Raw genomic sequence first — 22,736 nt, 5'->3', positions numbered from 1 at the left:
TTCACTTTGTTGTTAGATCTTTTAAAAAGCATTTAGCTAAATATTCAAAAAACAGGATCAGTCAGTTTCGCTATAATAAAAAGAAATCTATTTTTTTTTTGTATCGTCATTAAGTTAGGGAAGAATTTCCTTCCTTTCTTATGCTTTTTTTTTTCATAGTGTTGTTAGCTCTTTTAAAAAAGCATTTTACTAAATATTAAAAAAAGGGGTCAGTCAGTTTCGCTATAATAAAAAAGAATTTTTTTTCTGTCTCGTCATTAAGTTAGGGAAGAATTTCCTTCCTTTATTATGCTTTTTTTTTCACTGTGTTGTTAGCTCTTTTAAAAAGCAATTTCGCTAAATATTCAAAAAACAGGGTCGGTCAGTTTCGCTACAATAAAAAAAAAGAAAATCAATTTTTTGTATCGTCATTAAGTGGTTTTTTTTCCAAAATTGAGTTATGAATTAACTTACGAACTATGTCTGAACTGGGCACTTTAATTTTTACGAACTGGGCACTTTAATTGTTGATATGGAAGGAGAAAAAAAAAGTTCTTCGCTTACAATGATTTATTTAGTCCAGGTTAACTGCTTGTGTCATTTTTTTCAAATTTTGGGAGTTTAGTACTGTGATATTGGTAATTTAGATATATAAGTTTTAAAAAGCTTTGCAGGAAAAAAAATATAATTGTCAACTTTTCGTGTTTGATACTATGGAATTGAAGGCCTAATGCCCTCCGTTAATATTCTGAATAAGTAAGAATTGAGCTAGCTAATATAAATTGCGTAATTTTTTCAACTTTTGGGGGGTTTGATATTAAAGGGGTAGTACCCTCCCGTAAGCTAAATAGTTTGAAAACTGAAAATGATTTTTATATATTAGAATGCCGTTGATCAATCATCGCAGCAAAAACGTGCAAAATTGAATGAAGCCCAGGAAAACGCTGAGACAGGAGTAATCAAGCCAAGTGCCAGCTCTACACAAACTTCTATGCAACCTGGCAGGAAATTCAAGAGGGAATGGATGCTTTCATATAATGCTTCAGTCTCATCCAATCAAGATCGGGAGGACACTCCTCTTCATGCTTTTCCAGGGACTTCAGATGTACAAGTGCAGTCAGAATTTGTAAATGTATATAATTTTTTTTTTCTTTCCGTATTTTCAAAAACAAGGCAAATTTTCTCAAGCACGTAACTTTTGATGAGTAAAACTTAAATTTGTTTCTAAACTATTCTATAATAATCCTATTTCATTTTCTTTCATTAGCATTAACCACATTAGCAGAATATAAAAGAGTGGTTATAACACAGAACTAGAAAATAGCTTATCATACTTTTCTATAGATTTATAAACCTTACTTGTAATTTCTCTTTTAAGCAAGATGTTTTCTAATGCAAAAATCCAATTATTTCTTTAAACCAACTCTATATAAACAAATCACTATTTCACAGTTGACAGTTGAACAACCGTTCTTAAACTAAGATATGTTTTTGCACTTAGCTTTGTGCGTATTTAATCCTTTTATCAAAATAAGCCATCGCGAAGGTTGAATATTAGTCTGACAGGTATAGTTTGAATGTTAATCACTCGTTACAAAGTAGGTTTCAAATAACCAGATGTTTTTTATCTTAGATGAAGAGAGATGTTAACACAGGAAAAATCGGATAAATTGTTTCCACAGCGCATTTCTATCTGACGCTGTTTCCGCAGCACGTTATAGGCTAATAGAATATAGTATAAGGGGTTAGAAACGCAATTTCAACCTGTAACAATATTTTAGCGTGTGTGTGTGTGTGTGTGTGTGTGTGTTTGTGTGTGTGTGTGTGCGTGAATGCATGTGAACGTGTGTATGTGTGTTATTAACAATATTTGTAATTTATCATGCACTGTTTTTTAAATAATACTATAAGAAAAAATTTGTAATTTATTACGAATTTGTTTGATAAATTCGAGTCCAATTAAGAAAAAAAAATTATACCGACAGGTTTTTTTAATAAAACAATTAGTTTTATATATCATTTTCTTGTTCTAACTTATCCTCTAAGAATAAGACTTCGTTTTCCTGACTAAAACAATATATATATTTTTAACATGTTCAGTTGTCATTATGAAAGACATAAGCCAATTTAACTTTTTTTTTCTTCTTTTAATTGTTCAGGTGATGGGACAATGACTATGAAAAATTGACTAAGTTTATTAAATTTATAAAAATAATGGTTATTTCATATAGAAAATAAAACCTTTTTTCTACAGATTAATGAAATAGCACTGCCGTTGGATAATGAAACAACTGAATTTACAGGACCAATTTTATCACCACCAATGGAGTTCAGAGACGAACCTACATTAGTTGTAGATAATATGGAATGGCAAGGGGGTTTCCTTAACGACGTTTTTTTTGGGGACATAGCTAGCCTAGACGATTTAACTTGAGATATCGATATGACAGAGGATTCGGTCTGGGTAGATAGATTTATGCATGAGCATTTAGGCAATGTTACTAGTGCAAGTTAACCGGGTCCTCGTAAAGAAATTACATCGCAGGACAATACAGGCTAGCTTGATCAATTGTCCCCAAGCACTTTGAAAGATTCACTAGGGGACCTAGTTTCATCTCCAACCATTGCAGCTGAAAAAACGGGGGGCATTGAAAATTTTGTGTCACCCCCCACCATGTTACTTAATGATACAGCAATGCAAATTTTTGAGTCTCATTTTTCCGGGGACACTTTTGACGAGAACTGTACTATTAGTGAATTGGATCCTGTACAAATAGGTGCTGGACATGAAAATAGTGTCACGTCCCGGGAACTACGTGAATTTTATTTGTTAGAGTCTGCTCTAAGTCACATACAAACATATAGGGTAAATTTTAACCCCCCCCGAGGAAAAAGTGGTTGACGGGAGCATTATTTTAACTGACCCTGTGAATGTTCTCCATAGCTTCATCGACAAAATTAGACCGAAAATTGAGATTCAGATTCAGAAATTGGGGGGTCAAGGGGGAGTTAAAGCATCAGTGAATCAAAAAGTTTATTTACAAAAGGGAACATCTGAGGATATTTTTTATTTCATTCTTCAACTGGCAACCAGACTTCTGAACATAGTATAAACGAATTTGAGGAGAACTTTTTCAGCATTTCGAATCTACTAATCTCGGCTTTGGACACTCTTACCGAGAGAAGGACTTGTTAGACAATCTAATACATTGCACACAAGGATATGAGTCTCACTAGATTTAAAAAAAACTTTATGTAAAGGGGGGCGTGGGGTAGAAAAATAAAATTTCACGCTAATATCACTGAGTCAATTTGAAACCTATTGGGAAATCACACCCGACGGCAGTGTTCTACTAGACCTAGCACCATGAACACAAATCAAATAATTGACGTATTTAGTATGGATCAATACATGTCCCAGTTTAAGTCCTATTTCATACAATAGGACTTCATTGAAAAAATTCCAAGTGTTAGCAATATCTTTATCATTGTTAATAGCAGTCCATCGACTTTGAAGACCGGTCATTGGCTATGCATCTTTCAAACAGCGAAGAATATTGAATTTTTTGATCCTCTTGGCCTATCATATAAATTCTACGCTCCATATATCAGCAACTTTATTGAAAGCAGTGGGAAAACCATTATTCAAAATCAACGAAGAGTACCGGATTTAAAGACTAAGACATGTGGTTTTCATGCGCTACTCTTTTTCATGTTCAGATGTCGTGGCTATACCTACAAGCAGTTTCTCGACATCTACGTTAACTTACCTCAATTGAACAACTATCTAGTGGAAAATATACTTACAAGCGTATTTAATTTTGATTTTAGGGCCCTAAGAATAAAATGTACTAGAAATGCATGGGGAATTGTTTATTAATAAAAAAAAAATTATATACATGATAAAACGACTTTTCTACTCTTTAGATTTCATCCACTACTAGGTATTTGTAACAACAACTAGTGCAGGTAGATTATCTAAATTCAAAGTTTACTTATCCTGATGTACTGCAATGTCAGGGTCACATTTTCTACAGTAGAGCGTGACTTCACTCTTGTCATATCTCTTTGTATAGTCAATGATACTATTCTCATTCATTCTATAGAATTCACATGTTTCAATTTGCTTATTTGAAGCAATTTCATAAACAGTGTCCTCAAGTGTCGAATCACATTCCGTCACAGCCAAATAAAAATCAGTGAGCTTATAATCATTACACCCATTGTCTTCACAACAATGACGTAGAAACAATATTCTTTTGTTGTTCCAACAGTTGAATCGTTGACCCGGTTCCTCCTCCCAGAACAATCTAAAACCACGACGATACCAATCTCGTAGCAATAGACTAAAATCACGTTTAGGATTCTTTCCAATCATACCGGGATATGTTTTCTCCCACTGATTACATTTATCATAACGACAATTGGAGCATAGGTTACCTCTAGGATGAGAGTCACACACCTCTTCAAGACAGGAATTACAACCTTTAATTTGTACAGCATATCCTCTATGCAATTTAAACGGGTTGCATAATCTACACTTTTCATCATACTCATCAATCATTGTGCAATTCTCACATGATGACTAGCTGCCCAGTGAGTAGATACATAACGGACATGTATGGAATATTTTGTCATGTGTTGATACTCTCAGTGCCACAATGAAACTAAGCTAGCAACATCATACATTGTCTGAGATAGAGAGAGAGAGAGGAGTAAATCATCCTTGAGCACTATATTTCTCATGAAAAAAAAGTCCAAAATTTCTAAACTAATGTTTAAAATCATATCCAAAATATCATATTGCCATATTGTGATCAATATATCAATAAATTGTGTAAATGCATTTGGACCACGACGTAGAAGCTTCATACAATAGTATAATGATTGAGAATCATTTTCCATTATATCGACACGCAGTACCCGAGAAAATATCTTCCTTTGAATAGACAACTCTAGAAAATTGTCATCCAGAATCAAACGTTTTTCCATAAGAACTAGATTCACCATGATTCGCTCTTTCTCGAATCTATCCATTTTTTAGAGTCCTAACTCTCTCACAACCAACTTCAGACTAACCAGAATTTTTTCTACTCTAAAAAATATACGCTATTCTACTATAGAAAAAAAAAAAACCAGATTTAGAAACAATTTTATTGAACATAATTACAATAATAATATTCACTGATGCATTTTGTTCTCATCAATATATTTCGATAGGACATCTAATGCTGACCGAAGTTTATTTATATGGAGAATATTCACTTTTCCAGCAAAACATAGCTGCTCCTCCTGTTTAAATTTGCTTAATGATATCACGTATCTAGCATACATAGTGTCCCATTCAAGACGTAGTCTACATCCAGTGGTTATTTCCACAGCCACATTGGGTACTCGTATATCATTGCTGCTGTTGTCGGCTCCATCATTAATCTCCAATAATGTAAATGCACCACTCATTTTTCTCTACTAATATCCACGCAAATAAACTATTCTCTTTGAATTCAATTCTCTTACTAATATGAATTGTAGTGAAAACCCTTTCTTTTATTCAGATCCCAACCACAAATCAAGTTATACTCACTCTCTTTGAAAAGGTGTAATGCCCTGTAGAAGTATTACCTATATGCATGGGGAAAGTCACTCTCTTTGAAAAGGTGTAGACCCGCAAGCAAATAACGTTGAAATTGCTATATACGCAAGCAAAGTATAAGGTCACATACTACTCCTAATCACAAGAGGCAGCATGCTTTCCTTGAATTTCAAAACATTTACCAAGTTAACATGCATAAGATTCTGCAGTCTGGGCAGAATTGATGGCTTTCAGTCAAAGCTGCTGTGTGCACACTTTTAGAACAATCGGATGTTCCTAGTGCCTATTACAGACTAGCACTAGTTGATGATTCAACAAAGCTCAATGAGTTTGTCTACATAAATCTGAACCCAGTCATGAAGTGCGTGTTTGAATGTGTTGCCTTTGCATAGGGATTACTAAAACCAATATAGCTTTTCAAGCTGACAAATCACTATTTTATCGCCGGAATCTCTTTTTAAGGAACCGTCTTTGAGCTTCATTAAGAAGGACTATGTGAAGTCAACAAATGTATTCTAACTTATTGAGAATGACCAAAGTGTTTACCTTCCTCTCGAAAGTATTTATTCAGATCCAATTTGGCAGAAATCTCTCTTGGGGCTAACATCAGATCCTGTTGTGCACCAAGACACAGTTCAAAAGATCCTCCGAACTGAACAATCATTTTACATCGAAGCTGTGCAGCAGATACAAACTCGATTTCGTTTAGATGATGACATTTACAAATATGTAGAAATGGTTGATTCTGTCATTACGGTTGATCAGCTCAGTCACTACGGGCTAATTTTCTCAAACCCTTTACTCGAAAGTATCATGGGATGAAACAAAATCGAACAGGAGCGGAGGAAGCTAAGTCTCATCAACGTTGAAAATATTGAAAAATATGGATGCGGCTACCTACTGATGTTTTTTTTTCAAATGAATACTTTTCCGTAACCAAGCTATACTCAAATCTAAAATTGACAGTAATATTTGTGCTTTCTCTTCCTTTCTCTAACGTTGTCGTCGAAAGGTTTTGCAGTGCAGTTAAAATCTTAAAGACGAACAGACATAGCGTCGGAAAAAAGGAAGAAGGTACTGAGTCTGATTCTGAGTGTGGCCTTATAACTTAAATTACCAAAAATAACCATATAAAATAAATATGTATTTTTACCCTGATACCTTAATACCAAATATTTGTTTACCTTGATACCTTGTTTGCTTAGATGTTTTCTTTACTTTGATACTTTGATACTAGTTTTGATACTTCGATGAAAGCTTGATTTTGCAAAATGCATTGATTTTGAAATAAACCGTTTGCTAAAACTTGAAACTTTTTGCAATCAAAAACGAACAAAAATTAATAAAACAATACTTTTTTAAGAAAAAGAAGCTTTTCAATGAAAAGGAAAGGCCCTATTAAACTTAAGATCAGCAGATACAAATACCTGTTAAAATACAAACTAAAAACGACAAGAAATTACTATTAAAGAATATATGAAACCCAAAACGAACACAAATTAAATAAAAAATCATAGCAAACAAACATACAACAAGTACTAATATAAATGAAAAAATATATCTTAAAAAGAGAAAAACTTAAATTGAATATGCAAATCAAGCTTGGAACGAACAAAAATCACTACAAACAAGAGTATGGGTTTTGCCTCCTTCACTCACTGTACTACTACGTCATTGGTGCTTTACTGAAAACTATGTGTCTCGAACAGTCTTGGAAAGTACAAATGAAATCAAACTGAATATTTTATATATAATGATATTAATTTTTGAAAGATCTTTAGTTGACAATTTAATTTTACTGCAATAAGTACAAAAGAAAATATTTGTTTAATTTTATTCAGTTTAATTTTATTAGTTCTTTCCAAGACTGTTCAAGACAAGTTTTAATACAAACAAGAGTTTGGATACTGCCCCCTTTCTTAGCTGTAATAGTCTAAAGCCTACTCCGTCATTGGCGCTTCACTGAAAACGAATTATATTACAAATATTTTCTTTTCCAGTTACACTGTAATAAAAACTGATTTCCAACAAAATGTTTTGCTCGAATTCAAACAAGTAAAAAAATAAATCCAATTTTTCGGTTGTAATTGTGACTTACTTAGTGAATTCAAACAAGTAAAAAAAATCCAATTTTTCTGTTGAAATTGTGACTTGCTTATTGAATTCCAACCAATTATTGAAATTATTAAGATTTATGCACTGTTTAGCAGAAAAAATGTAATTTTCAACGTAAAATGGTTTGGACTTCAACAGTAGATTGAAATTTCTAGAATATCATATTGAATTTGAGTATGGTACCATTGAAAGTGAATTTATGTAAAAATGTTCTTATGAACATGTATAAATTTATGTACAAACATTTTTAGCTAATAATTAATATTTTGGAGCAATAGAAAAATATCATATGAATTTTTCAATCAAAAATGGCTTATGTAATAGTTACAGTTCATTAATGAAGAAAAACAATCTTTTTAGGCCTTTTGTATATAAATACAAGTTCGGAATTATTAAATGTTAATACCATATTTTATGGGATTATTTCTGTAGTATGATTACTTGGGTTTCGCTGGCTGGATACCAACGATTCCACTAAACTTTATGATGAGTGGAGAAGTCTGCCTCTGAGCCGGAGAAGGATCTGTTCGGGCTAATATCTGAAACTGGTCATTGATGACTATTTCTGGCAGCTGTTAGGACATCCAACTAGTTTGTTGTTTGACAAGCCTGTAGGCTTAATAGATTGAACAACGATAGCAATGGAAATTTAATTAAAGAATAGGAAATCCGATTAGGATCTTAAAATCTAACAGGTCGTGTTGATAATTCAATTCAGGTATGGGAATTGAGCATTTTTGTTTCTCAACAGATTGGTTATTCAATAATGATAACGGAATTCCAAAATTATCTCTAATATTCAATTCAAGCTGTAGAAATTTCAATTTTGCTGTTGATGAACATTACAAACAATTTTTGTTGAATCTCAAACAATTTTTTATAGTGTATTACAGCATTGAAAATGAAAATAAAAATTACAGCGAAATAAAATCTTGAACTGATTCTCTTTCAACAACCGATATCACTATATATCAAATATTCAGTTTTTTTTGTTCGTTTGTTTTTGTCGATTTTTGTTCGTTTCAAGCTTGATTTGCATATTCAATTTAAGTTTCACTCGTTTTTAAGATTTATTTCTTCATTTATATTAGTGCCTATTGCAGGTTTGTTTGCTATGATTGTTTATTTAATTTATGTTCGTTTTGGGTTTCATTTATTCTTTAATTATAATTTCTTGTCGTTTCTAGTTTGAATTTTAACAGGTATTTGTATCTGCTGATCTAAAGGTTAATTTGGCATTCACTTTTCATTGAAAAACTGCTTTTTCTGAGTTTTTTTTTTTATTATTCCAAAAGTAAAGACTTTGACGATGTACTTTTATAATCATTTTACGTCATGCTTAAAAGGCTTCAGGCTCTTTTTCAAAATTGTCAAAAATTTGTTTCCGTAACCACGATTTATTATTCTGCTGAATCTAAATAATAGAAAGCGTGTTTTAGAAAGCTTACTTTTAAGGTTTAGGGTACTATAGACCGTGGTTCGCTCCTTACCGGGTTGCAGCTATTGATATGCAAAATCCTACCCGCTGAAACTGGTTAGATTTTTGCAGTAAAATTTTCGATAGATCTGGTTTGGCACGCATACATGAATTTACTGTGGTTAAAGAAAACTACAAAAAAAATTCTAAAATATGGGAAACTTTGTGGGTACCTTGGGATTTCATAGGCATGAGCCCGAAGAGACCCTTTCCCCCTGTTTATGTCCCGAAATGACGATACCATTAGTGTGCACTAGACTCATACTTTTTTGTGGATTCAATATAATAACCTTTGGTACTAGTTTCCAGACAGCTTTCACTCAGAAGAGGACCTTGGAATCCTAATCCTGACTAAATTTATAAGTAACGTTTTATAAGCTAACCTAACATAGTGCATGTTCCCAGACGGCCAGGCATGTCTCTAACCTTCTATCTGGCTTTATATTTGTGCCAATGGGCATATATTCTGTGCCTCTGTTCCTCAAGATACTAAAGAGTAAGTAGCCCTTTAAAAGTGAAACAAGATATAATACGAATGTAATTACATTTTTTAAGGTATTCTGCACAAATCCAGCTTTTGTCGGAGAATTTCAATTTATCAAACATTCAGATATATAAATAGATACAAGGAATGTAAAAACTCTTAAAGAGATAAGCCAAGTTTTGACTGAAAAAGAAAATTAGAGAGCACTGAGCAAATTATGCTAGAATCCAGTATTTAAATGCACGTCATTTAAGGCAAGGTGCTAAGCACTCGTTATTAGAGGTATAGATAAATATCGCCTTGTGAAAGCTAGAATGCCGTAACGGCACTTTTTAAAATTCGGGAAAAAAGGCGATTGAAAAAATCAGCTTTTGTGGAGGTAAACGTATGGTAGATAGAAAAACGAATAAAACGCCAATTTAAAGTCACTAGTTAGGGAGACCTTTTGGTAGAATTTCGGGCCTGTTGGACAAGATTTACTAAGTCAGAAGGTCAAACAAAAAACGGATATGACATTTTAGCCCGCCCTTTTTTGCTGCTAAAGTAGTTACGACAAAATGGCAGACAGCGCTTGGGTTCCTTTTCCATTTTGTTACGACAATTTATCATCAAAGTTTTCTCAGGAATTGGCAAGCCTTATTTTAGAGCCCAAATGTGGCGTTTCTACCTTGTTGTACTACTTTGGTTGCTTAAACTGAATAGAATACAAACGGATTATAATACAACTTCAGAAATTTTGAGTACTTGGAAAAAAAAGAGCTAGGTAACTTACTGGGTCTTTACTGACTGCCTTTCCCCTTTCTCAGATTTTGTAATGGGGGGAAGGGGTTGCAGCTATTTCTTCTGGGCGTGCTCTCTGTACTGCAGTGGGTAAGTGGTTGTTGTCTTGATTCATGCTTGCAGAAACACAATTGTAGTACTCCACATCTAGAGGAGACATAAACCTTTAGGCTGATTGCACATATTTAATTTTTTTGATAGGAATAACATGTTTGAAATCCAACAGCTTTGGGACAACAATAGACTCAACCACTTTTGTGGAAGAAGTATCTCTCCTTACCTAAAGTTTACCCTACACAGCAAAGTTTATTTCAGAGACTGATTTGTAACCGACTCTTTTCAAGTAGCCTAGTTTAAACTGAAGTTGTTTAACTTTGGAAAATGGAACATCAGCGTATTTATAGATCTTGGAGGTCTGCTGAAAATCCAGCACTTTGTTCATTTGATGAACAAACTTTGTTCATTTGATGAACAAACTTTGTTCATTTGATGTCGTAACTGACCGGAGGTCAATCCTCCGTTCAGTTGCGACAATTTCCGATTTCACAAAAGTGAAAAACACGCACTTCCGATAAAGTTGAATTTTTAATTTACTCAGCCGGGAGGCATCATACGACAAAACGAACTACACCATTAGAAAGCTCGTAAAAAACAACTCTGGTAGGGTTCGTACATCAATTTTTACTAGGGGTGTCAGTTACGACATTCTTTCTTTCACAAGGCGATATGTGCATCCAATCCTTCCTCTTAGACTGTCCCCAAATCCGCCTCTAAATCAACCATCATTCTTCCAAGTCTACCTATTTGAAAGTCTGTGTATTCAAAGCATGAAATTCTTTGGTTTTTGAAATATGAACGCTAGGAAATACAATTATTAATATGTTTTAATCATGAGGATCATAAATAAGTTAGTGCAACACGCCTGAATGAGTTTTTTTTTAACTGATTTTTCTTATCATAGGAAGCGCAATAGCACTGCCTAAGTAAAGAACGATATTAACACAATGTATTATTTTTTTTTTCTTGTTCTGTGGCAAGGGCAGTTTGCTTCGAAGAAGTTGCCGTAAAAACTTCGAAAGGGGCTGAATCCACTAGAAATCAAAGTGGCTTGTGCCATTTTTAATAGTCAAAAGTGATTGGAGGGCAACCACCCCCCCCCCTCCCACGTCCATCATTCCCCTTGACATATCCAATACAAATTTTGAGATGACCATTCTGTTCAGTGTAGTTGATTTGAAGGTAGAAAATATGTTTCTGAGGAGGTAACTCCCTCACAACCCTCATGGCAAGGGTTTTAAGTTATGCCCTGGGGGCATATAAGAACGATGTTGGCACAATGTATTATTTATTATTTTTTCCTTTAGACCAGGGTACTTCGTATCGAAGAAGTTGTCGTAGAAACTTCGAAAAGGGCTCATTCAATTGGAAATTGAAGTGGCCTGTGCCCTTTTTAATAGTCGGAAGTGATCGGACCCCTTCCACGCCCACCATTTCCCGAAATAGATCAAAATCTGAGATTGCCATTTTGTTTAGCTTAGTTGATTTCCAGATAGAAAATGTGTTTTTGAGGATGAAACTCCCCCATAGCCCTCAGGGCAAGGGTTGTAAGTTATGCCCTGGGAGCATATAAGGTTTTTTTTTATAGAAAGCGTTGTCGTAGAAACTTCAAAAAGGGCTCATTCGATTGGAATTTCAAAGGGTTAGTACCCTTTTTAATAGTCGAAAGTGATTGGAGGGCCAGTAGCCCCCCTCTCACACCCACCTTTTCCCCAAACACATCTAATCAAAATTTTAAGATAGACATTTTGTTAAACGTAGTTGAAAGTTCTGGAAATTAGGTCTTTGAGGATGACAACCCCCCTCCCCCCACAGCCGACAGGGCCAGGGTTGTAAGTTATGCTCTGGGGGCATATAACGTTTTTATAGAAAGTGTTGTCGTAGAAACTTCAAAAAGGGCTCATTCGATTGGAAATTGAAATGGCTAGTCTCCTTTTTAATAGTCGAAAGTGATTGGAAGGCCACTAGCACCCCTTCCACGCCCACCATTTCCCCAAACTCATGCAATCAAAATTTTTAGATAGCCTTTTTGTTCCACGCAGTTTAAAGTTCAGGAAATTATACCTTTGAGCAGGACATTCCCCCCACAGTCTTCAGGGCAAGGGTTATAAAATATGCCCTGGGGGCATATAAGTTTTAATTGAAGTCTTTGTCGTAGAAACTTGAAAAAGGGATTATTCGATTGGATATTCAAAGGTCTAGTGCCCTTTTTAATAGTCGAGAGTGATTTGAGGGCAAGTGACACCCTCTCACGCCCACATTTTCCCCAAACACATCCAATAAAAATTTTTAGACAGCCATTTTGTTCAGCGTAGTTGATTTCCAGATAGAAATTATGTTTTTGAGGAGGACACTCCCCCACAGCCCTCAGGGCAATGGTTGTAATTTATGCACTGGGGGCATATAAGGTTTTTAGAGAAAACTTTGTCGTAAAAACTTCAAAAAAGGCTCATTTGGCTGGAATTCCAAAGGGCTAGTACCCTTTTTAATAGTCGAAAGTGATTGGAGGGCCACTAACCCCTTTCTCACGCCCACCTTTTCCCCAAACACATCCAATCAAAATTTTAAAATAGCCATTTTGTTCAACGTAGTTGAAAGTTCTGGAAATTTGGTCTTTGAGGATGACAACCCCCCCCCCCCCAGACCTCAGGGCAAGGGTTGTAAGTTATGCCCTGGGGTCATATAACGTTTTTATAGAAAGCGTTGTCGTAGAAACTTCAAAAAGGGCTCATTCGATTGGAAATTGAAATGGCTAGTGCCCTTTTTAATAGTCGAAAGTGATTGGAGGGCAACTAGCACCCCTTTCACGCCTACTATTACCCCAAACTCATCCAATCAAAATTTTGAGATAGCCTTTTTGTTCCACGCAGTTTAAAGTTCAAGAAATTATACCTTTGAGCAGGACACTCCCCCCAGAGTCTTCAGGGCAAGGGTTATAAGTTATGCCCTGGGGGCATATAAGTTCCTGTTGAAATCTTTGTCGTAGAAACTTGGAAAAGGGCTCATTCGATTGGAAATTCAAAGGGCTAGGGCCCTTTTTAATAGTCGAAAGTGATTGGAGGGCAACTAACACCCCTCTCACGCCCACCTATCCCCAAACACATCCAATCAAAATTTTAAGATAGTCATTTTGTTCAACGTAGTTGAAAGTTCTGGAAATTAGGTCTTTGAGGATGGCAACTCCCCACAGCCCTCAGGGCAAGGGTTGTAAGTTATGCCCTTGGGGCATATAAGATTTTTATAGATCGAGTTGTCGTAGAAACTTCAAAAAAGGCTCATTCGATTGGACATTGAAATGGCTAGTGCCCTTTTTAATAGTCGAAAGTTATTGGAAGGCGACTAATACCCCTTCCACGCCAACCATTTCCCAAACACATCCAATCAAAATTTTAAGATTGCCATTTTGTTCCACGCAGTTTAAAGTTCAGGAAATTTTACCTTTGATTAGAACACTCCCCCCACAGTCTTCAGGGTAAGGGTTATAAGTTATGCCCTGGGGGCATATTAAATCTTTGTCGTAGAAACTTGAAAATAGGCTCATTCGATTGGAAATTCAAAGGGCTAGTGCCCTTTTAATAGTCTTGAAAGTGACTTGAGGGCAACTAACCCCCCTCTCACGCCCACCTTTTCCCCAAACACATCCAATCAAAATTTTTAGATATCCATTTTATTCAACGTTGTTGAAAGTTTTGAAAATAAGGTCTTTAAGGATGACAACCCTTCCACCCCCACAGCCCTTGAGCAAGGGTTGTAAGTTATGCCCTGGGGGTATATAAGGTTACTATAGAAAGCGATGTTGTAGAAACTTCAAAAAGGGCTCATTCAATTGGAAATTGACAGGGCTAGTGCTTTTTTAATAGTCAAAAGGTATATAAGGGCAACTAACCCCCCTCTCACGCCCACCATTCCCCCAAACACATCCAATCAAAATTTTGATACATCGATTTTTTTCAACGTAGTCGAAAGTTCTGGAAATTAGGTCTTTTAGAATGATAACCCCATCACAGCCCTCAATGCAAGGGTTGTAAGTTATGCCCTGGGGGCATATAAGGTTTATATAGAAAGTTGTTGTAGAAATTTTAAAATGCTCATTTGATTGGAAATTAAAATTGCCCCTTTTAATAATTGAAAGTGAGTGGAGAGTAATTAACCCCCCTCTCCCGCCCACCATTTCCCCAAACACGTTCAATCAAAGTTTAGAGATAGCTAGCCATTTTGTTCAACGTAGCAAGCCATTTTGTTCAAAGGGCTTCATATATATATATATATATATATATATATATATATATATATATATATATATATATATATATATATATATATATATATATATATATATATATATGAAGCCCTTTGAACAAAATGGCTTGCTACGTTGAACAAAATGGCTAGCTATCTCTAAACTTTGATTGAATATATTTTAAGTTAATTATGATTGTTTTTGTGTTTTGTTTTCCAGTGTTGATCAATTAACAGCCACTGGTCTGATGAACCATCATGCTGTATTTCCCAGGTCGATCTGGCAAAATTATCTTTAGCAAAAGAAGGCTCTTTAATTTTTAAGTTTTTTGCTTCGCTTCTTTATTTCTTAATTTTTATACCTACATGTCTTAGCTGACCATTAAAGTTTTTGTCAACTAAAGAAAAAAAACAACAGCAAAAGATAAAAATGATCGATGCTGCGAACATACAATTGCAGGCTACTAAAAGTGAAAAATACGGATCCAGGTGTATTGTTAAAAGGCTAATCACTAGCAAAAAAATGCAACCATTGTTGACATGACAGGACTTATTAAAATTATAAATAATCTAGCTGATAGGGAGAAAAACAGTGTTATCCTCAAATTTATTGTGTCTGCAATAATCCAACGACAATATGCGCTGAATGGAAAGAGGGCACAGCCAAATCCGGTTCCATAATTGATCACGGACTCAAATTACAGACATATTTTTAGATTTTGGATCACTGGTAAAACATGTTCTAGCAAACTTTAAAATGTTAAAGTATAATTTAGGCGTTGTCGACACATACGCTGATTTATTTTTCGTCACTTTAAATTTATTTCAGTCCCTCTGGAAGCGTTCCGGCTTATTTTGGTTATGTGTCAGGCAAATTACGAATAGTGAAGTTGACTGTAATTACACTTTGAAGTTGACTGTAATCACACTTCAGCATTATCCTCTGTAACTGTTCTAGGTAAGATTATCCAGCACTTGCCTCCTTTTTTACACGTTTGGTTGCATTTTGGTATAATTAGAGTCCATTGTCCTTTACCTTTTAGTATTCAAATTTCTATTATGTTCTAATTATTAAATAAATGAGAAACAAGACTAGTCTTAGATTAGTAATTAAAAAAAAATATACTTATTTGAGCTTCAAATTAGACAGTTTGAATAAAATAATAGGCATGCTGGCAAACTCAGATCGGATTAATGTAATTAAATATCTAAAAAAATTGTAAATTAAGTAATATAAATAACTAATAAATTAAATGATAAATAAACTATTTGATAAATTTAATAAATTATTTCATATCTAATAAATTATTAAATAAAAAAAAACATGTTTGAAAAAATTAAATATTTAATAAAAATTGCAATTAAATAGAAATAATGGGCATGCTTGCAAACTGTACTCGGTTTTATGTAACTAAATTTAAGCAAAGTTTTTCCACGCAAAGTAAAGAGTAAACTGAAACTTTGAATCAGATGAAACTAGCTTATACAACATCCCAACTTCTATACCTCACTGAAATCAAAATACATTTTAAATGTTAATTGCTTTTTACCTTTAATAAATCAAAAATTATAATGACTTTAAGGAATGAATATCAGTATATGTATATTAAACTGCCAATCCCCGTTCATTTGTTTTTTTTTATTTTTTTAGTAAAGTGAAAAGTTTGTTCTGGTCTTGAGGAGATTTGGGGGTTTCAGAGCTACAAATTTTTGCTCGTTTTGAGTTTGACTCGGTTATTTGTTGTAATCTCTGTTCGTTTCGGGCTTCGTTGATTTAATGATGGTGATTTATGATGGTTTTACGCTTGGAAGATTATTTGGCTTTGCTTCTGCTCATTTTTGGTTTAATGGAGCTCCTCACTTTTCTTTGAAAAACTCATTTTGAGGAAACAAATTTTGAAATGAATTTCTGTTCGTTTTTAATTAACATTGTCTTTTTAATGGAAGAGAAAAAAATATTTCATATCTGTTTGAGGTTTTTTCTATAAGAATACAAAGTTGGTTTTGGTATTTGTCTGTTGGAGAAAATTTTTAACAATTTTTAACAACATATACCCTTTTGAAAATCACGACAGAGAGAGTATTATTTTATTTAGTTTTATACCTTCTCAAGTTGACCTGAAAAATAAATCTTAATAAAATTCCCAAAAAGTTGTACCTGTGCTCTTTGACAACCTCGATATACTTACATTGTTTTGATTTAGTCATATTGCAAGAGCAGAAGTAGTAATAGAAGTAGCCCTGAAAGTTTCAGCTGAATACCCTCAGTCTTTCTTGGGATATTGCTGAGAAGTCTTATTGGCAACCAGAATACACAAAATTCTTTTGATTTATTTTTAAAGTAAATTTCAGTTTTGAAAAATAATGAGCAAATTGCATAACCGTGGGGCTTGACATAACAAACATCCCCAGACACATAATTACTGGACCGTTCAACTATGCTGAACAAAGTGGCTGGCTCAAAATTTTGATTGGATGTGTCTGGAAAATCAACAGGCTTGGGAAGAGGGATGCTTGCACTCCATCCACTTTTTACTTTTAAAAAGGACTCAATGACTTTTAATTTCCAATCAGATTAGCTCATTTGAACGTTTATATGTTATTGCGATCTATGATAGAACTGCACTGCCTACGATATTGCTTAAATCCTCTTTTGAAGACCAGCATGCATATATGTTTTTTTTCGTTTAATTGAAACTCCCCCAAAACGTTCCCTAAAAGTTTCACCTTAACACCCTTAGTGTCATTAGTTGCAGTAACTGCAGTGGTAGTATTAAAAGTATACACATAGTGTCTTCTGGCTTGTTCAAAATCCGTTACAACTTACCCAGAAAATCTAACCTAATAATGTAAGTCGTTATTGTGATATTGCTTTGTCACCCTTTTAACAATCTACATGATCATAGTTTGTTTTGATTTAGTTCAACATCCGTCTAAATATTCCTTGAAAGCTTCATCCTAATACCCTTAGCTTGTGTAGTAGCAATAGTTGTAGTGGCAATAGTAGCATTAGTAGCAGTATGCACTTAACACCTTTGGTTTTATTTTTGTTCAACATCCCCTCCAACACACGATGATATTTTCAACTTAATACCATCAACCGTTTCTGAAGCATAGCTGATACCTCTTGAAAAATTATGTGGGTATAGTATGTTTCAATTTTGTTTAATACAGTTCTAATATTGCCCAAACTTTTTGCCTTAATACCCTTAGCTTTAGTAGCAGTAGTAGTAGCTGTAGGAGTAGAAGCAGTAGTATTATGATGCAAATATTGTCTTTTGGCTAGTTCAATCTTTTTCGAAAATGGGTTTTTCAAAGAAAAGTAAAAAACTCCATTAAACGAAAAATGGGCAAAATTGAAATCAAATAATCTAACAAGCGTAACACTACCACAAATCAGCATAGATAAATAAATGAAACCCAAAACGAACAGAAATTACAGTAAATAACCGAGTTAAACTCAAAACAAGGAGAAATTAGCATGAGTAAGGCTCAAAGCCTCTATGCCTTCCCAAGGCCAGAACATAATCTGCCCTTTGCTAAAAAAAAACAACAAATGAATGTACATCTTCAGCTTAATATATATATGCTGATATTTATTCCTTAAAATGCTAATAATATTTGATTTATTAAAGTTATAAAAGTGAAAACAATTGATTTTTTTTCGTTGAAGTGCAAATTCAGTTCTGGGTTTGGGAAGACATAGGGGTTTTGAGCCCTACTTATGTTAATTTCTGCTTATTTTTAGTTTTACTTGGTTATTTATTGTAATTTCTGTTGGTTTTGGGTTTTACTTATTTATGTATGCTGATTTTTGGTAGTTTTACGCTTGGTAGATTATTTTTTTTCTATTTTTGTTCATTTTTGGTTTATTGCAGTTCTTTATTGGAACTCATTTTAAGGAAAAAGTTTTTTTTTTTAATTAATTTCTGTTTATTTTATATTGACATAGTCTTTTCATGGAAAAAGAAAATCATAGTTTAAATCTTTTTTATTTTTCTTTTAGCATTTATAGTCTTGCCTGTTATTTATATGCTGGAGAAAATTTTTCAACAATCTTTAACAACAAACACCCTTTTAAAAATTTGGTCACGAATATTAGTGTTTAATCTAGTTTTATACCTCCTGTAGTTGACCTGAAAAACAAAACTTAATAAAATTCCCAAAAAGTTGTATCTGTGCTCTTTGACAACCTGGATACACTTATAATTTTTGATTTAGTTAAATTTTAAGAGCAAAAGTAGTAATAGAAGTAGCCGCGAAAGATTGAACACAGTACCCTCAGTCATTCCTGGGATACTGCTCAGAAGTCTTATTGGCAATCAGCATACACAGGGTTGTTTTTGATTTTAAGGCAACATCTAGTTTTTAAACATAATGGACAAATTGCATAACTGTGGGAGGTTGACCTACGTAATATCCCTAGAGATACAGTTAAAATACCGTTCCGCTATGCTGAACAAAATAGCTATCTTAAATTTCGATTGGAAGTATTTTGAAAATTATGAGCTAAAGAAGAGGGCTGATTGCCCTCCAATCACTTTTAACTCTTAAAAAGGACACTAGAACTTTGAATTTCCTATCAAATTAGCTCCTTTAAAATATCAATGATATTACTAGCTATGACAGAGCAGCGTTGCCTATGATATTGCATATATGCCCTTTTAATACATTAATGCCTACATTAATACATTTTAATGCCCTTTTTTAAGGCAAGGTGGAGTTTTATCTCTGACCCTATTTAATTTATGTATTTCAGGAGTTCTGGCAAAGATATCGGCTACATATCTCTCCGGTTTTTCTGATGTTTCATGCCTGGCTTACGCTGATGATCTGTTTCTTATAAGCCGTACTAAAACTGGTTTATCTAACATGGTTTCTTGTGTTGCCACTTCTTTTTCAGACATAGGCCTTTCTCTTAATGTAGATAAATGTACATTTATTTCTTTTAATAACATTTCTAGTAATTCCCTTCGCTGTAATGTCTTTACTATCCCTCTCGTAGATTTTCTTCGATGGCTCGGTATATCTATTACTAATAGTCTTCCGAGCTTGCGCCAGCGCACAGTCTCAGATATTAATATGAAAATTAAATTAGGATATGTTAAGATTGTTGCCAATAGAGGTAAATATAATAAACTCGCGTTGGCCAATCTCAGCTCAACTTTTTGTGACCATTCAATTCGTTTTGCTTCTGGAATGTTTCTCCTTCTTAAAAAAATGAGTTAAAAAGAATCCTGATTAATTATTTTAGATTTGTAAATTTTTGTTGTTTCTTCCACCTTGGACCGAAAACCTGGTATTTATTAATAAATTTCTTGTTCCTACTATTACTGAAAAACTGGATGCACTACACAGAAAACTTTCAAATACCACTTGTATCCGTTTTTCTCCACACCATCACCTTATCAGGTTTTTTCAGTCATAAGTTATTTTTCTGTAATTTGTTTATTTGTTTTTCTCTGTTGGTTCACTCCACATTTTTTAGTATTGTAAAGAGTGAGTAAAAATCAAATAATGATAATAATAAAGACAGCTTGTGTCCATATTTCTGTATATTACTGCTTATTAGATTCTGCAAGTTGTGCTTTATTTTATTTTCTTCCTTTCCCCCTCCTTTCATGTTATTTCTCTTTTGCTTTAGTTTCTTTAAAATTTTTATGTATTACTCTGTAACTGGTAATCTTTGATTTCTATATTGATTTGCGTTGCAATTTATGTGTTTTTCCTCGTGATACTCCACGTATTGTACCTCTGTACAGTGTGGGCTAGAAATAAATAATAATAAAAATAATAATAATAATAAAAATAATAGTAATAATACTTCCATGTGTATAGTTTTATCGTTTAATTGAAACTCCCCCTAAACGTTTCAACTTAATGCTTTAGTGTTATTAGTTACAGTAACCGTGGAAATAATATCAAAAGCATAAACATAGTGTCTTCTGGCTTGTTCAAAATCTGTCACAGTTTACCCTGAAAGGTTTAACTTGATAATGTTAGCCGTTATTGTGATTAATTTTAAACAAAAATTTCCACAAAATAAGTTTTTGAAAGAAAAGTAAAGAACTCCATTAAACAAAAAATGAGCAAAAATTAGTCACATTGCCTATATAAAAATGCCTATATAAATAGAAATGTTTTTACTTTTATAACTTTAATAAATAAAATAATATTAACATTTTTATTACTAAATATCAGTATATGTATATTAAACTGACAATGCAAATTCATTTGTATTTTTTTTAGTAAAGTGCAAATTTTGTTCTGGCTTTAGGAAGGCATAGGGGATTTGTGCCCAATTAATGTTAATTTCTGCTCGTATTGAGTTTTACTCGGTTAATTATTGTAATTTCTGTTCGTTTTGGGTTTCATTTATTTATCGATGCTGATTTGTGATAGTTTCATGCTTGAGTAGATTATTTTATTTTATTGTTGCTCATTTTTTGTTTAATGGAGTTCTTTACTTTTCTTTGAAAAACTTATTTTGTGGAAAAAGTCTATAAAATTAATTTTTGTTTGTCTTAAATTCATATAGTCTTTTCAGGGAAAAAGAAAATTATACTTTAAATCGTTTTGTTTTTTAAGACTTTATAGTTTGGCCTGTTATTTGTAGGCTGGAGAAAAATTTTCAGCAATTTTTAACAACATACACCTTTATAAAAATCTGGACATAAATAGTACTGTTTAATTTGGTTTCATACCTCCTCTAGTTGACCTGAAATGGAAAACTTGATACCATTCACACAAAAATCTGTTTACTTTCTTTGATAGCTTGGATACACTTACGCGATTTTGATTTGGTTAGATTTTAAGAGCAGAAATGGGAGGATTGCTGTAGGAGGGTGGGCGTGGGAGGGGGGGAGTAGAAGGGGGATTAGTTGGCCTAAAATCACTTTCGACTATTAAAAAGGGCATCAGCCCTTTCTATTTTCAATCGAATGAGCCCTTTTCGAAGTTCCCACGACAACTTCTTCGATACGAAGTGCCCTGGTCTAAACAAGAACAATAACAAAAATTTATTCATTATAGCCACTTCGATCTTTACTATAAAAATGTCAAGCCTTCCAATCACTTTCGACTATTAAAAAGGACACTAGGCCTTTCAATTTCTAATCGAATGAGCCCTTTTGGAAACGACAACGCTTTCTATAAACACTTTATATGCCCCCAGGGCATAAATTATAACCCTTACCCTAAGGTCTGTTAGGGTGGTTGTCATCCTCTAAGACCAAATTTCCACAACTTTCAACTACGTTAAACAAAATGGCTATCTCAAAATTTTGATTGGATGTGTTTGGGGAAATGGTGGGCGTGAGAGGGGCGGTAGTCACTCTCCAATCACTTTCAACTATTAAAAATAGCCCTAGCCCTTTCAATTTCTAATCAAATTAGCCCTTTTGAAGTTTCTACGACACAATTTTCAATAAAGATCTTCTATGTCCCCAGGGCATTACTTACTACCCCTGCCCTGAGTGGTGAGGGGGGGGGTGTCATTCTCAAATACCTAATTTCCAGAATTTTCTACTACGTTGAACAAAATGTCTATCTAAAAATTTTGATTGGATGTGTTTGGAGGAATGGCGGGCGTGAGAGGGGGGTTAGTTACCCTCCAATAACTTTGGACGATTACAAAGGGTACTAGCCCTCTCAGTTCTCAATTGAAGGAGCCACTTTTGAATTCTTACAGCAACTTTAACTGTGAAAACCTTATTTGCCCCCCAGGGCATAACTTAAAACATGTGCCCTTGGGGCTCTGGGGGATTTGACATCCTTAAATACCTATTTTAAAGAACTTTCAACTTCTTTCAACAAAATGGCTATCTCTAAACTTTGATTGAATGTAATTGGGGAAATGGTGGGCGTAAGGGGGGGGGGGGTAATTACTCTTAACTCACTTTCGACTATTAAAAAGGGCAATTTTAATTTCCAATCAAATGAGCCCTTTTTGAAATTTCTATAACAACTTTCTATTTAAAGTTTTTATACCCCAAGGCATAACTTACAACCCT

At 33.9% G+C, this 22,736-nt stretch overlaps 1 protein-coding gene across 1 annotated transcript in view; it reads right to left on the bottom strand.

The window, feature by feature from the left end:
• Positions 1–22,736, bottom strand: part of LOC148944413 (uncharacterized) — a 207,711-nt gene that overhangs the window by 46,781 nt on the left and 138,194 nt on the right. The gene's annotated exons all lie outside the window — the stretch shown is intronic.

Source organism: Artemia sp. Qi Xiang Cuo, chromosome 14, assembly GCF_049724085.1.
Source record: "Artemia sp. Qi Xiang Cuo chromosome 14, ASM4972408v1, whole genome shotgun sequence".
Taxonomy (NCBI): Eukaryota; Metazoa; Arthropoda; class Branchiopoda; order Anostraca; family Artemiidae; genus Artemia; species Artemia sp. Qi Xiang Cuo.
Note: the sequence above shows the minus strand (reverse complement) of the source record. Positions and strands in the feature narration are given on the sequence as shown.